Source organism: Ambystoma mexicanum, chromosome 1p (genome assembly GCF_040938575.1).
Source record: "Ambystoma mexicanum isolate Mex_15411 chromosome 1p, UKY_AmexF1_1, whole genome shotgun sequence".
NCBI lineage: Eukaryota > Metazoa > Chordata > Amphibia > Caudata > Ambystomatidae > Ambystoma > Ambystoma mexicanum.
In genome coordinates, this window is record NC_090921.1 from 1,029,003,925 (window position 1) to 1,029,016,322 (window position 12,398).

General features: G+C 47.8%; 1 non-coding gene across 1 annotated transcript; it reads right to left on the reverse strand.

Moving 5' to 3' along the window:
- Window positions 1-10,362: 10,362 nt before the first annotated feature.
- TRNAY-GUA (transfer RNA tyrosine (anticodon GUA)) lies at window positions 10,363-10,448 on the reverse strand. The gene is given in 2 exon segments: window positions 10,363-10,398; window positions 10,412-10,448. It is a non-coding gene; the product is annotated as a tRNA-Tyr (tRNA).
- Between the last annotated feature and the right edge of the window lie 1,950 nt (window positions 10,449-12,398).

A 12,398-nucleotide genomic window follows, 5' to 3' on the forward strand; every position in this document is an offset into this window, starting at 1 on the left:
GATATGCAAGACAGAATTCGTCCAACCCATTCAACACATGATTCACAAGCCTCTGGAAAGTGGCAGGTGCATTCTTCAACCCGAACGGCATTACCCGGAATTGGTAAAGGCCATCTGGAGTAGAAAATGCTGTCTTCTCCTTGGCATGTTCTGCTAAAGCTATTTGCCAATAGCCAGCAGTGAGGTCAAACGTGCTGAGGTACTTGGAGGCACCCAAAGTATCCACCAGCTCATCTGTTCGAGGCAAGGGGTGTGCATCTGTCTTGGTGACAGAATTCAGAGCCCTGTAATCCACGCAGAACCTCAATTCAGAAGTGCCTGCCTTTGGAACCAATACCACAGGACTGGACCAAGGACTACTAGAGGGTTCAATCACCCCAAGGTCTAACATCTTGTTGACCTCGGTCTTAATATAAGACCGTACTTTATCTGACATCCTGTATCCCCTACTTTTGGTAGGTACACTGTCTCCTGTGTCAATGTTATGTTTGCACCAAGGTGTCAAACCAGGGGACTGTGAAAACAGGGGGGAAAACTGCCTAAGCAAACTTTTCACCTCAGCCTGCTGATCAGAAGTCAGGTGAGGGGCCACTCGGACACCCACAACGGAGCTATCTGAAGGACCGCTTTGGAACAGGTCGGGGAGAGGTTCTGACTCCTCTTCCTCAACGTCTGATGCCAGTAGCAGTGCTGCGATTTCGACTCTTGGGACGAAAGCCTTCAGCCTATTCACGTGGAACACTTTTGGAGCCTGTCCAGGCCTTCCAAGGTCCACTAAATAGTTCACCTCACCCAGGGGCTCCACCACTGTGTAAGGGCCTGACCATTTGTCCTGTAAAGCTCGAGGCCTTATTGGATTCATGATCAGGACTTGCTGACCAGGTGTAAAGTTGATGAGGGAAGCTTTCTGGTCGTACCAATGTTTCACCAGCGCTTGCCTGCCTTCAATTTATCACTAGCCAAGCCCATCAGAAGTACCATCCGTTTTCTGAGCCCTAGCACATAATCAACTACATTGGTAGTAACAGGGGGAGTGGGCATCTCCCATCCCTCTTTGACGATGGCTAAGGGTCCCCGTACGGGATGACCGAACAGAAGTTCGAAGGGGCTGAAGCCAACACCCTCCTGTGGTACCTCTCGGTAGGCAAACAGTAGGCATGGTAAAAGAAGATCCCATTTTCTTCTCTGGGGCTCCTCCAGAGCCCCAATCATGCTCTTTAACGTTCTGTTGAAACGTTCCACCAGACCATTGGTCTGGGGGTGATATGCAGAAGAGAACTTGTAGGTGACCCCACATTCTTTCCACATAGCCTGCCTATACTTCGACATAAAGTTGCTGCCATCATCCGGCACAACTTCTTTAGGGAAGCCAACCCTAGTAAACATGCCGAGTAAAGCTTCTGCAACTGGCTTGGCAGTTACAGTTGTAAATGGGACGGCCTCAGGATACCGGGTTGCATGGTCGACCAGCACCAGGATAAACCTATTGTCCGAGGATGTTTGCGGGTCAAGGGGACCAACCATGTCGATCCCTACCCTTTTAAATGGTACCCCCACAACTGGGAGCGGTACCAACGGAGCTTGGATTGTCGCGCCAACCTTACCAGACAACTGGCAGGCGGCACAACTCCTGCAGTGACTTTCTACTTGCTCCCCCATCTTGGGCCAGTAGAAGTGCATGGATAACCTTTGCTTGGTCCCCTTCATACCAAGGTGACCAGCAAGGGGAACTTCATGTGCCAACTGCAGGAGGAAGGGCCTAACAGCAAGGGGAACCACCAACCTCCTATGGTCTCCTTCTGTAGACTCTGTGGGCTCACTATACAGGAGTCCACCTTCCCAGTAAATCCTATGCTTCCCAGGAGGTTCACCCTCAAGCTGGGAGCAGGCCTGTCTCCTTAGGCCTTCCAGAGATGGGCACTCACGTTGGCCTTTACTGAATTCGTCCCTATCAGGACCTCCTTCAACTAACAAGTCTTTTAGTTCAGGATGATCGTTGGGGTCGAATACTTCAGGCATCGCCACCTCCTCGTCAGGCCCGGGCGATTGACCAACTTCCTCCACCGCAGTGGTAGGCGAGCTCGGGGGAATATTCTCTTTCCCTCGTCTTGACTTGTAGACTCCTTTCGCCTTGGGTTTCCCCTTTGGCTGGGGCGGCGTATTGGACTTGGCCAATGCTGCCCGTGCTTGAGACCGTGTGTAGGGTCTTTCGGCAGTGTCTCCTACGAGCCCTAAAGCTCTGAGATCATTACCCAACAAGACCTTTCCCGGGACGTTTCTCTGAATGCTCACTGGAATCCTGACTGCTGTACCATTTAAAGTAAGATTTACAGGGATCACGGGAAACATACGGAGGGGGCCGTCAGCCAACTTAGTGGGCATCAGAGTAGCTCTGGCAACTTCCTCTGAGTCTACCAAGGTAGAATCCACTACAGTGCGACTGCACCCACTATCCCTAAGAGCTGGAGTATCCACTCCATTGATCAGCACACTGTCTTTAAAGTAGTGCTTGGTATTATCCGGAATCCTAGCATAAGCCTCTGCGACTTTAGGCTCCCAGGAACCCAGGGACACTAAAACTACCTCAGCCTCTATCCCGCTGGGAAACGAGTCTGAGGAGAAGGATGCTCCTGTAATCTCTTCTTCCTCGTAGGAGGAGAAGGCCAGATTAGCGGAGTGGACCCCCAAAGGTCTAACCTTACAACGGGGATCCCCCTTCACATGGTCAGTTGCTCCACAAGAAAAACACGCCCCATTGGGTCTGTTTACGTAGGGAGGCTTATTATAACCAGAGTTCGGTTTTGGAGGCGGACCTCCACTACCCTGTGAGTTCTCTTGTGTCTTACCCTTGTTTTTCTTTTTGTGGCCCTTATGGGAAGAAGATTTAGCAGATTCCCCACCCTCCATATCTTTGGACTTTTTCCCTTCCTCCTGCTTACCAGGATGAGTTTTGTCCTTATGGGACACTCGATGTGACACCCATAAGTCTGCTGCAATGGCCAGCTTCTTAGGATCTATCTCCTTCGAATCGGCCAAATGCTGCTTAAGCTCCGGGGAAGAAGAAGCAAAAATATGTTCCAGAATGACAAGATTTATCATGCCTTCGAAGGTAGAAACCTTATAACCTTCGACCCAGCCAGTTAAGTTTTTCAAAGATTCAGCGACATAAGATACCCAAGTACCACCTTCCTTTTTCCTATACTCTCGAAAACGCTTTAAATATTGGGCCGGAGTCTTCCCAAACTTTAAAATGAGAGTTTGCTTTAACATTGCGAAATCAGCCCGCTCAGCCTTCGACATTTCCATAATGGCACTACAGCCAGAATGGGGCAGTCTACTGAGCAACCACGCAATCTTATCAGCATTGTCAACTTCTTGAACCTCGCATGCATACTCAAACGCATTCAGCCAGTCCATAATGTCATTCCTTTCTTCATACACACTGAGCAGATCTTTCGGAAACCGTGGATGAGAGGAAGCCCCAGACCCATGTCCAGGACCCTTGGACCCATTTGCAACCTGAAGCTTGGCCAGTTCCAACTGGTGATCCCTGTCTTTCTGTTTTTCTGCCTGTTCGATTTTTAGTTTGGCTATGCTGAATTCAAGCTTCTGCTGCCTAAACCGCAGCTCTTGCTTCTTGAATTCAAGCATAGCCTCCCCATCAACACTGGCAGAGGAAACATTAGACATTACATCCTCCCTGTCCTCGTGGTCGCGACGGATCAGTGCAGCGGCAGAACCGTCGGTTCTGCCAGTGAGAGCAGCCCCACCACCTTCCGCACTGTCCTCAGAAGTTATAGCGTCAAGCTGCGCTTCTTGCCACGCCACGATTCTTTGGATCATTTCCAATTTAGTGCCTTGAGAGGAAACACCTCTCTCCGCACACATCTTTTTCAGCGTTTCTGATTTGGAAGCATTTAAAGTTAACAACGTATTTGTTTCCATACTGTTTGATAGGACTATGGCCTTTTTAAAGTTATACTACAACAATTCACTACGTGTACTGGTTGGAATAACCTGAAATGCCTTAGTTTGTGCGCAACACTGGATACCTTCAGTCGTATCCCACCGCTGTACACCAATTTGTTAAGACGGATTTCTGAACTCTGTCCTGGTGGCGCAGAAGTTCAGAAGGCCAACCTAATTACTTGGAACAGGGTAACCTCTGGACAAGCCAGACCAATCAAGGTAGCGATCGCGGCGGTCAAGACTAGGTCTCAAGAGGGGTGAGGGTGACTGAAAGCCCGCAGTGAGCACACAAAGCAAGAGCGCTTACAAACTACTCCAAACAGGTGTTATATCAAAAATATAAACACATTTATTTTAAGGCCTTTAAAACAACGACCGTAGCGAGAAAATCACAATATCACAATATTAAACCAACACATACCATATCAACACAATATATATACAAATACACAGTCGCAAGCGTTTAAAGCACGAAATATGTAGTCCACCTGAAAGGAAAGGAAAACAGGCAGTGCGATAACGTTTTAGACTCAGTTCGCCTTCAGAGGCACCTAACTAGATGGAAGTCCGAGCCCTGCGAAGAGTGGAGCCTTGTGCTCAAAGTACCTGCCACGCCGGTGCCAACGGGCAAAAGGGGAAGCTCTTCGGAGGAAGTCAGGCAGTTCGGGTTAGTGCACAGCAGAAGGAGAACAGGTTCCGCAACTCAAGCGCAGCCTCCACAGCGGGCAGAAGCAGAGCGCGAGTACGGCCAAAAGGGTGCTGTTTTTACACAGCAGGGAAAAGCAATGGGATACTGCAGGAGGGCGACCAGATCCTAGCTAAACTACTCACCGGTCCCCGAAGCAAGCAGACCCAGGCTTCTCCACGTTAGTTTCAGCAGCTGGCAGGTTCAGAAGAGCAGGGAACGCCTCGTAGTCGTGTAGAGCAAAAAGACGTCCCAATCGACGAAACCAGCACAGTTTTGTTGCCGCAGCAGGACAACGGAGCGGCCGTGTGTATTCAAGTCAAATGTACACTCCTCCCTTCAGACTTGGGAACGCCAAGCGTACGAAGCGTGGGAGAGTGACCAGGACTCGAAATACAACACAACCTGGCGGCAGTTACAGAGCAGGACTCCCTTGTAAGCTGGTCAGTCAACTGGATGGCCCAGAGACACTTCCGAAGGCTTACTTGGCAGGAGTTGATGAAGTCGCCGGGAATAGCTGTTCCTGCTATTCCAAAGGTCGAAGCACCAGTACAGGCCTTCTGGTTCGATCAGAGGAGAAAAGGGTTTCACAGGACGACAGCAGTGCAAAGGAGGATTCCTTCAGCGGGTCACCAGCGATTCCTCGGTCCAGCCTCTTGGTTGCAGGATACTTGGCTCCTGTATTCCTTCGTTCGTGAGAACTCAGGAGATCGACATGGTAGTGGTGTTTCCAGCTCCCTCTTATCCACGGTTCCCTTCGCGCCAAAACGGAGGGGAGCCAATGGGAGATCCGCTCATCAACACACATACCATACGTGGACCAATCACGGACCACGGTGGTCCCAGGCATTCACACCACCCTAGACTCTCTGGCACCCAGGATGTGTATTGGGACCAGACATCCCAGCCCACACCCTGGAGGCACACAAACGACATGTAGAAGCCCGCGAAAGCAACCACGTTTCGCGGGAAAGTACATGCCCAAATAAGGAAGGCCCCGGGTCGCCCGACCTGGGGCAGGTGAAGGGAGCAAGACGGTCAGTGGACAGGACAAAGGAGCCTCATGGACTGGCCATTTTGGGAGCCAGGCCACCATTTTGGGTTCAGTGCGAAAAACGTGCTCAGAACGCCAAAAGGAGCTCAAAATAAACAAAACGATCGCTGCCACCATTCCAGTCCCTGAATGACTTGCACCGATCAAAATACATTCCTAAAAGAGTATCTAGGGCCTGTAGAAGGCTAGAGACCCAAGAGAGCTGTGACTTAGCTTACAGTGCCCTCTTGTGTCATGTTGCACTAAAGCCGCAACATGATAAAAGAAACTACGGGAAACAGCGTTCCCCGGTACTGACTGTCTTAAGGGCATGTCAGTTTCCCCGTAAGAAAGGAGCGAAAGCCCAGAGAAGTGCGGCAGAAGGCTGTACTTCTCTGGCAAAGTCAAGAACAAGGTTAAAAACAATAGCAAAAAGTTTAGGGGTTGCCACATGGAAGGAAAATTACCTGCAATCATGAAATCTTTCCTAACAGCAGCCACTGCTTTTACTCACTGTGCCTTTCACAGATGGGAAATATCCATTTGCATATCAGTCTTTGTCCTGCCCAGGGGCAGTCCAGCACCGAAATACAATGGCAATTCCAATCTGAACGAGAGTACCACCAGCAACCCCATACACGTGTTTCACCCTTGTTGGGGATCATCAGTGAGGTGAAGCTGATGCCTCTCTAAGCACAGTGAGAGGGAGACCACGTCTGGTTGCCCCCAGGAGACCTAGGGTTACCAATCCCAGGTTCCTTAACAAATAGTTTTACAAAGGTAGCGGGCGCCCCTCTCTCGCAAGAACAGACATGATAACCTGTTCAGTGGTTATTAACCACTTGAGAGTTCGCAGCCACTGCTTTTACTCACTGTGCCTTTCACAGATGGGAAATATCCATTTGCATATCAGTCTTTGTCCTGCCCAGGGGCAGTCCAGCACCGAAATACAATGGCAATTCCAATCTGAACGAGAGTACCACCAGCAACCCCATACACGTGTTTCACCCTTGTTGGGGATCATCAGTGAGGTGAAGCTGATGCCTCTCTAAGCACAGTGAGAGGGAGACCACGTCTGGTTGCCCCCAGGAGACCTAGGGTTACCAATCCCAGGTTCCTTAACAAATAGTTTTACAAAGGTAGCGGGCGCCCCTCTCTCGCAAGAACAGACATGATAACCTGTTCAGTGGTTATTAACCACTTGAGAGTTCGCAGCCACTGCTTTTACTCACTGTGCCTTTCACAGATGGGAAATATCCATTTGCATATCAGTCTTTGTCCTGCCCAGGGGCAGTCCAGCACCGAAATACAATGGCAATTCCAATCTGAACGAGAGTACCACCAGCAACCCCATACACGTGTTTCACCCTTGTTGGGGATCATCAGTGAGGTGAAGCTGATGCCTCTCTAAGCACAGTGAGAGGGAGACCACGTCTGGTTGCCCCCAGGAGACCTAGGGTTACCAATCCCAGGTTCCTTAACAAATAGTTTTACAAAGGTAGCGGGCGCCCCTCTCTCGCAAGAACAGACATGATAACATGTTCAGTGGTTATTAACCACTTGAGAGTTCGCAGCCACTGCTTTTACTCACTGTGCCTTTCACAGATGGGAAATATCCATTTGCATATCAGTCTTTGTCCTGCCCAGGGGCAGTCCAGCACCGAAATACAATGGCAATTCCAATCTGAACGAGAGTACCACCAGCAACCCCATACACGTGTTTCACCCTTGTTGGGGATCATCAGTGAGGTGAAGCTGATGCCTCTCTAAGCACAGTGAGAGGGAGACCACGTCTGGTTGCCCCCAGGAGACCTAGGGTTACCAATCCCAGGTTCCTTAACAAATAGTTTTACAAAGGTAGCGGGCGCCCCTCTCTCGCAAGAACAGACATGATAACCTGTTCAGTGGTTATTAACCACTTGAGAGTTCGCAGCCACTGCTTTTACTCACTGTGCCTTTCACAGATGGGAAATATCCATTTGCATATCAGTCTTTGTCCTGCCCAGGGGCAGTCCAGCACCGAAATACAATGGCAATTCCAATCTGAACGAGAGTACCACCAGCAACCCCATACACGTGTTTCACCCTTGTTGGGGATCATCAGTGAGGTGAAGCTGATGCCTCTCTAAGCGCAGTGAGAGGGAGACCACGTCTGGTTGCCCCCAGGAGACCTAGGGTTACCAATCCCAGGTTCCTTAACAAATAGTTTTACAAAGGTAGCGGGCGCCCCTCTCTCGCAAGAACAGACATGATAACCTGTTCAGTGGTTATTAACCACTTGAGAGTTCGCAGCCACTGCTTTTACTCACTGTGCCTTTCACAGATGGGAAATATCCATTTGCATATCAGTCTTTGTCCTGCCCAGGGGCAGTCCAGCACCGAAATACAATGGCAATTCCAATCTGAACGAGAGTACCACCAGCAACCCCATACACGTGTTTCACCCTTGTTGGGGATCATCAGTGAGGTGAAGCTGATGCCTCTCTAAGCACAGTGAGAGGGAGACCACGTCTGGTTGCCCCCAGGAGACCTAGGGTTACCAATCCCAGGTTCCTTAACAAATAGTTTTACAAAGGTAGCGGGCGCCCCTCTCTCGCAAGAACAGACATGATAACCTGTTCAGTGGTTATTAACCACTTGAGAGTTCGCAGCCACTGCTTTTACTCACTGTGCCTTTCACAGATGGGAAATATCCATTTGCATATCAGTCTTTGTCCTGCCCAGGGGCAGTCCAGCACCGAAATACAATGGCAATTCCAATCTGAACGAGAGTACCACCAGCAACCCCATACACGTGTTTCACCCTTGTTGGGGATCATCAGTGAGGTGAAGCTGATGCCTCTCTAAGCACAGTGAGAGGGAGACCACGTCTGGTTGCCCCCAGGAGACCTAGGGTTACCAATCCCAGGTTCCTTAACAAATAGTTTTACAAAGGTAGCGGGCGCCCCTCTCTCGCAAGAACAGACATGATAACCTGTTCAGTGGTTATTAACCACTTGAGAGTTCGCAGCCACTGCTTTTACTCACTGTGCCTTTAACAGATGGGAAATATCCATTTGCATATCAGTCTTTGTCCTGCCCAGGGGCAGTCCAGCACCGAAATACAATGGCAATTCCAATCTGAACGAGAGTACCACCAGCAACCCCATACACGTGTTTCACCCTTGTTGGGGATCATCAGTGAGGTGAAGCTGATGCCTCTCTAAGCACAGTGAGAGGGAGACCACGTCTGGTTGCCCCCAGGAGACCTAGGGTTACCAATCCCAGGTTCCTTAACAAATAGTTTTACAAAGGTAGCGGGCGCCCCTCTCTCGCAAGAACAGACATGATAACCTGTTCAGTGGTTATTAACCACTTGAGAGTTCGCAGCCACTGCTTTTACTCACTGTGCCTTTCACAGATGGGAAATATCCATTTGCATATCAGTCTTTGTCCTGCCCAGGGGCAGTCCAGCACTTTGTGGGCGGGACAAAGACTGATATGCAAATGGATATTTCCCATCTGTGAAGGTACAGTGAGCAAAAAGCAATGGCTGCGAACTCTCAATGTGGTTAATAACCACTGAACAGGTTATCATGCCTTGTTCTTTCGAGAGAGGGGCGCCTGCTACCTTTTTTGTATTTTTGAAAGGAACTTGGGGTTGGTCACCCTATGTTACCTGGGGGCAACCAGACGTGGACTCCCTGCTCACTGTGCTTAGAGAGGCTCAGCTTCACCTCACTGATGATGCCCAACAAGGCTGAAACACGTGTATGGGGTTGCTGATGGTACTCTTGTTCAGAGAGGAATTTCCATAGCATTTCGGTGCTGGACTGCCCTTGTGGGCGGGACAAAGACTGATATGCAAATGGATATTTCCCATCTGTGAAAGTACAGTGAGCAAAAAGCAATGGCTGCGAACTCTCAATGTGGTTAATAACCACTGAACAGGTTATCATGCCTTGTTCTTTTGAGAGAGGGGCGCCTGCTATCTTTTTTGTAATATAATTATAAACTGTCAGTTATTTTACTTTCCAAGTATTCAATAAAATGTGCATTTGGCAAAAGTCCTTCGAGCCGTATTTGAAACAGCGACCTACAGATGTCTGTTTCACCACTACAGTCCTCTGCTCTACTAACTGAGCTATCGAAGGCTTGGCAAATCATTCTCTAGCAAGCTCAATACGAGCTTCTATTTCAACCGTCGACATGTAAACATCTCTTGCAATTCGTGCAAAATACTACAAATTTGGCTTGTGAGGTTCCCGAATTGAGTAAGAGCACATCGTTCCCAATTTAAAAAATGACCCTCTCCGCAGTCTTCCACATGTTACTGACCAGCATACTAAGGAGGAAAAGTTGAAAGGCGGCGCCTCACAGGCCATCTCCTCAGAGTATTCAGCACTGTTGGGCCTTGACAATATTTTAATATCTTGGATGGTGTATGGTGTTCTCTCATTTCCCTTGAGAAATCAAGATTGTCAAGGGGATTCTGCTGTTTTGCCAGTTCATAGCAAGAGATTGGGATCCAAACACCTCACAGGAAACCAATGAAGGTTGGTGTCGGACAGAAAAATAACATGGCCACTACCTCAAAGCAAAAGGCATCTATTTTCAGTGATGAAATATAATATAATTATAAATTGTATGTTATTTTACTTTCCAAGTATTCAATAAAATTTGCATTTGGCAAAAGTCCTTCGAGCCGGATTTGAACCAGCGACCTAAGGATGCCTGTTGTACCACTACAGTCCTCCGCTCTACCAACTGAGCTATCGAAGGCTTGGCAAATCATTCTCTAGCAAACTCAATACGAGCTTCCACTTCAACCGTCGACTTGTAAACATCTCTTGCAATTCGTGCAAAATACTACAAATTTGGCTTGTGAGGTTCCCGAATTGAGTATTAGCACATCAGTTCCCAATTAAAAAAATGACCCCCTCCGCAGTCTCCCGCATGTTACTGACCACCATACTAAGGGGGAAAAGTTGAAAGGCGGCACCTCACAGGCCATCTCCTCAGAGTATTCAGCCGCGTTGGGCCTTGACAATATTTTAATATCTTGGATGGTGTATAGTGTTCCCTCATTTCCCTTGAGAAATCAAGATTGTCTAGGGGCTTCTGCTGTTTTGCCAGTTCATAGCAAGAGATGGGGATCCAAAACACCTCACAGGAAACCAATGAAGATTGGTGTCGGACAGAAAATTAACGTGGCCACAGCCTCAAAGAAAAAGGCATCTATTTTCAGTGATGAAATATAATATAATTATAAATTGTCTGTTATTTTACTTTCCAAATGTTCAATAAAATTTGCATTTTTCAAAAGTCCTTCAAGCCGGATTTGGACCAGCGACCTAAGGTTGCCTGTTTCATCACTACAGTCCTCCGCACTCTACCAACTAAGCTAACGAAGGCTTAGCAAAGCAATTTCTAGGAAGCACAATACGAGCTTCCACTTCAACCGTCGACATGTAAACATCCCTTGAAATTCGTGCAAAATACTACAAATATGCCTTGTGAGGTTCCCAAATTGAGTAAAAGCACTTTGTTCCCAATTAAAAAAATGTCATCCTCCGCAGTCTCCCGCATGTTACTTACCACCATACTAAGGAGGAAAAGTTGAAAGGCAGCGCCTCACAGGCCATCTCCTCAGAGTATTCAGCAGTGTTGGGCCTTGACAATATTTTAACATCTTGGATGGTGTATAGTGTTCTCTCATTTCCCTTGTGAAATCAAGATTGTCAAGGTGATTCTGCTGTTTTGCCAGTTCATAGCAAGAGATGGGGATCCAAAAGACCTCACAGGAAACCAATGAAGATTGGTGTCAGACAAAAAAACAACGTGGCCACAGCCTCAAAGCAAAAGGCATCTATTTTCAGTGATGAAATATAATATAATTATAAATTGTCTGTTATTTTACTTTCCAAGTATTCAATTAAATTTGCATTTGGCAAAAGTCCTTTGCGTCGGATTTGAACCAGCGACTTAAGGAAGCCTGCTTTACCACTACAGTCCTCCGCTCTACCAACTGAGCTATCGAAGGCCTAGCAAATATACTCTAGCAAGCTCAATACGAGCTTTCACTTCAACCATCGACATGTAAACATCTCTTGCAATTCGTGCAAAATACTACAAATTTGGCTTGTGAGGTTCCCGAATTGAGTAAAAGCACATCAGTTCCCAATAAAAAAAAGACCCCCTCCGCAGTCTCCCGCATGTTACTGACGCCCATACTAAAAAGGAAAAGTTGAAAGGTGGCGCCTCACAGGCCATCTCCTCAGAGTATTCAGCAGTGTTGGGCCTTGACAATATTTTTATATCTTGGATGGTGTATAGTGTTCCCTCATTTCCCTTGAGAAATCAAGATTGTCTAGGGGCTTCTGCTGTTTTGCCAGTTCATAGCAAGAGATGGGGAACCAAAACACCTCACAGGAAACCAATGAATATAGGTGTCAGACAGAAAAATAACGTGGCCACAGCCTCAAAGTAAAAGGCATCTATTTTCAGTGATGAAATATAAAATAATTATAAATTGTCTGTTATTTTACTTTCCAAGTATTTTACTTTCCAAGTTTTCAATAAAATTTGCATGTGGCTAAAGTCCTTCACTCCAGATTTGAACCAGCGACCTAAGGAAGCCTGTTTTACTACTACAGTCCTCCACTCTACCAACTGAGCTATCGTAGACTTGGAAAATATACTTTACTTAGCTCCATACGAGCTTCCACTTCA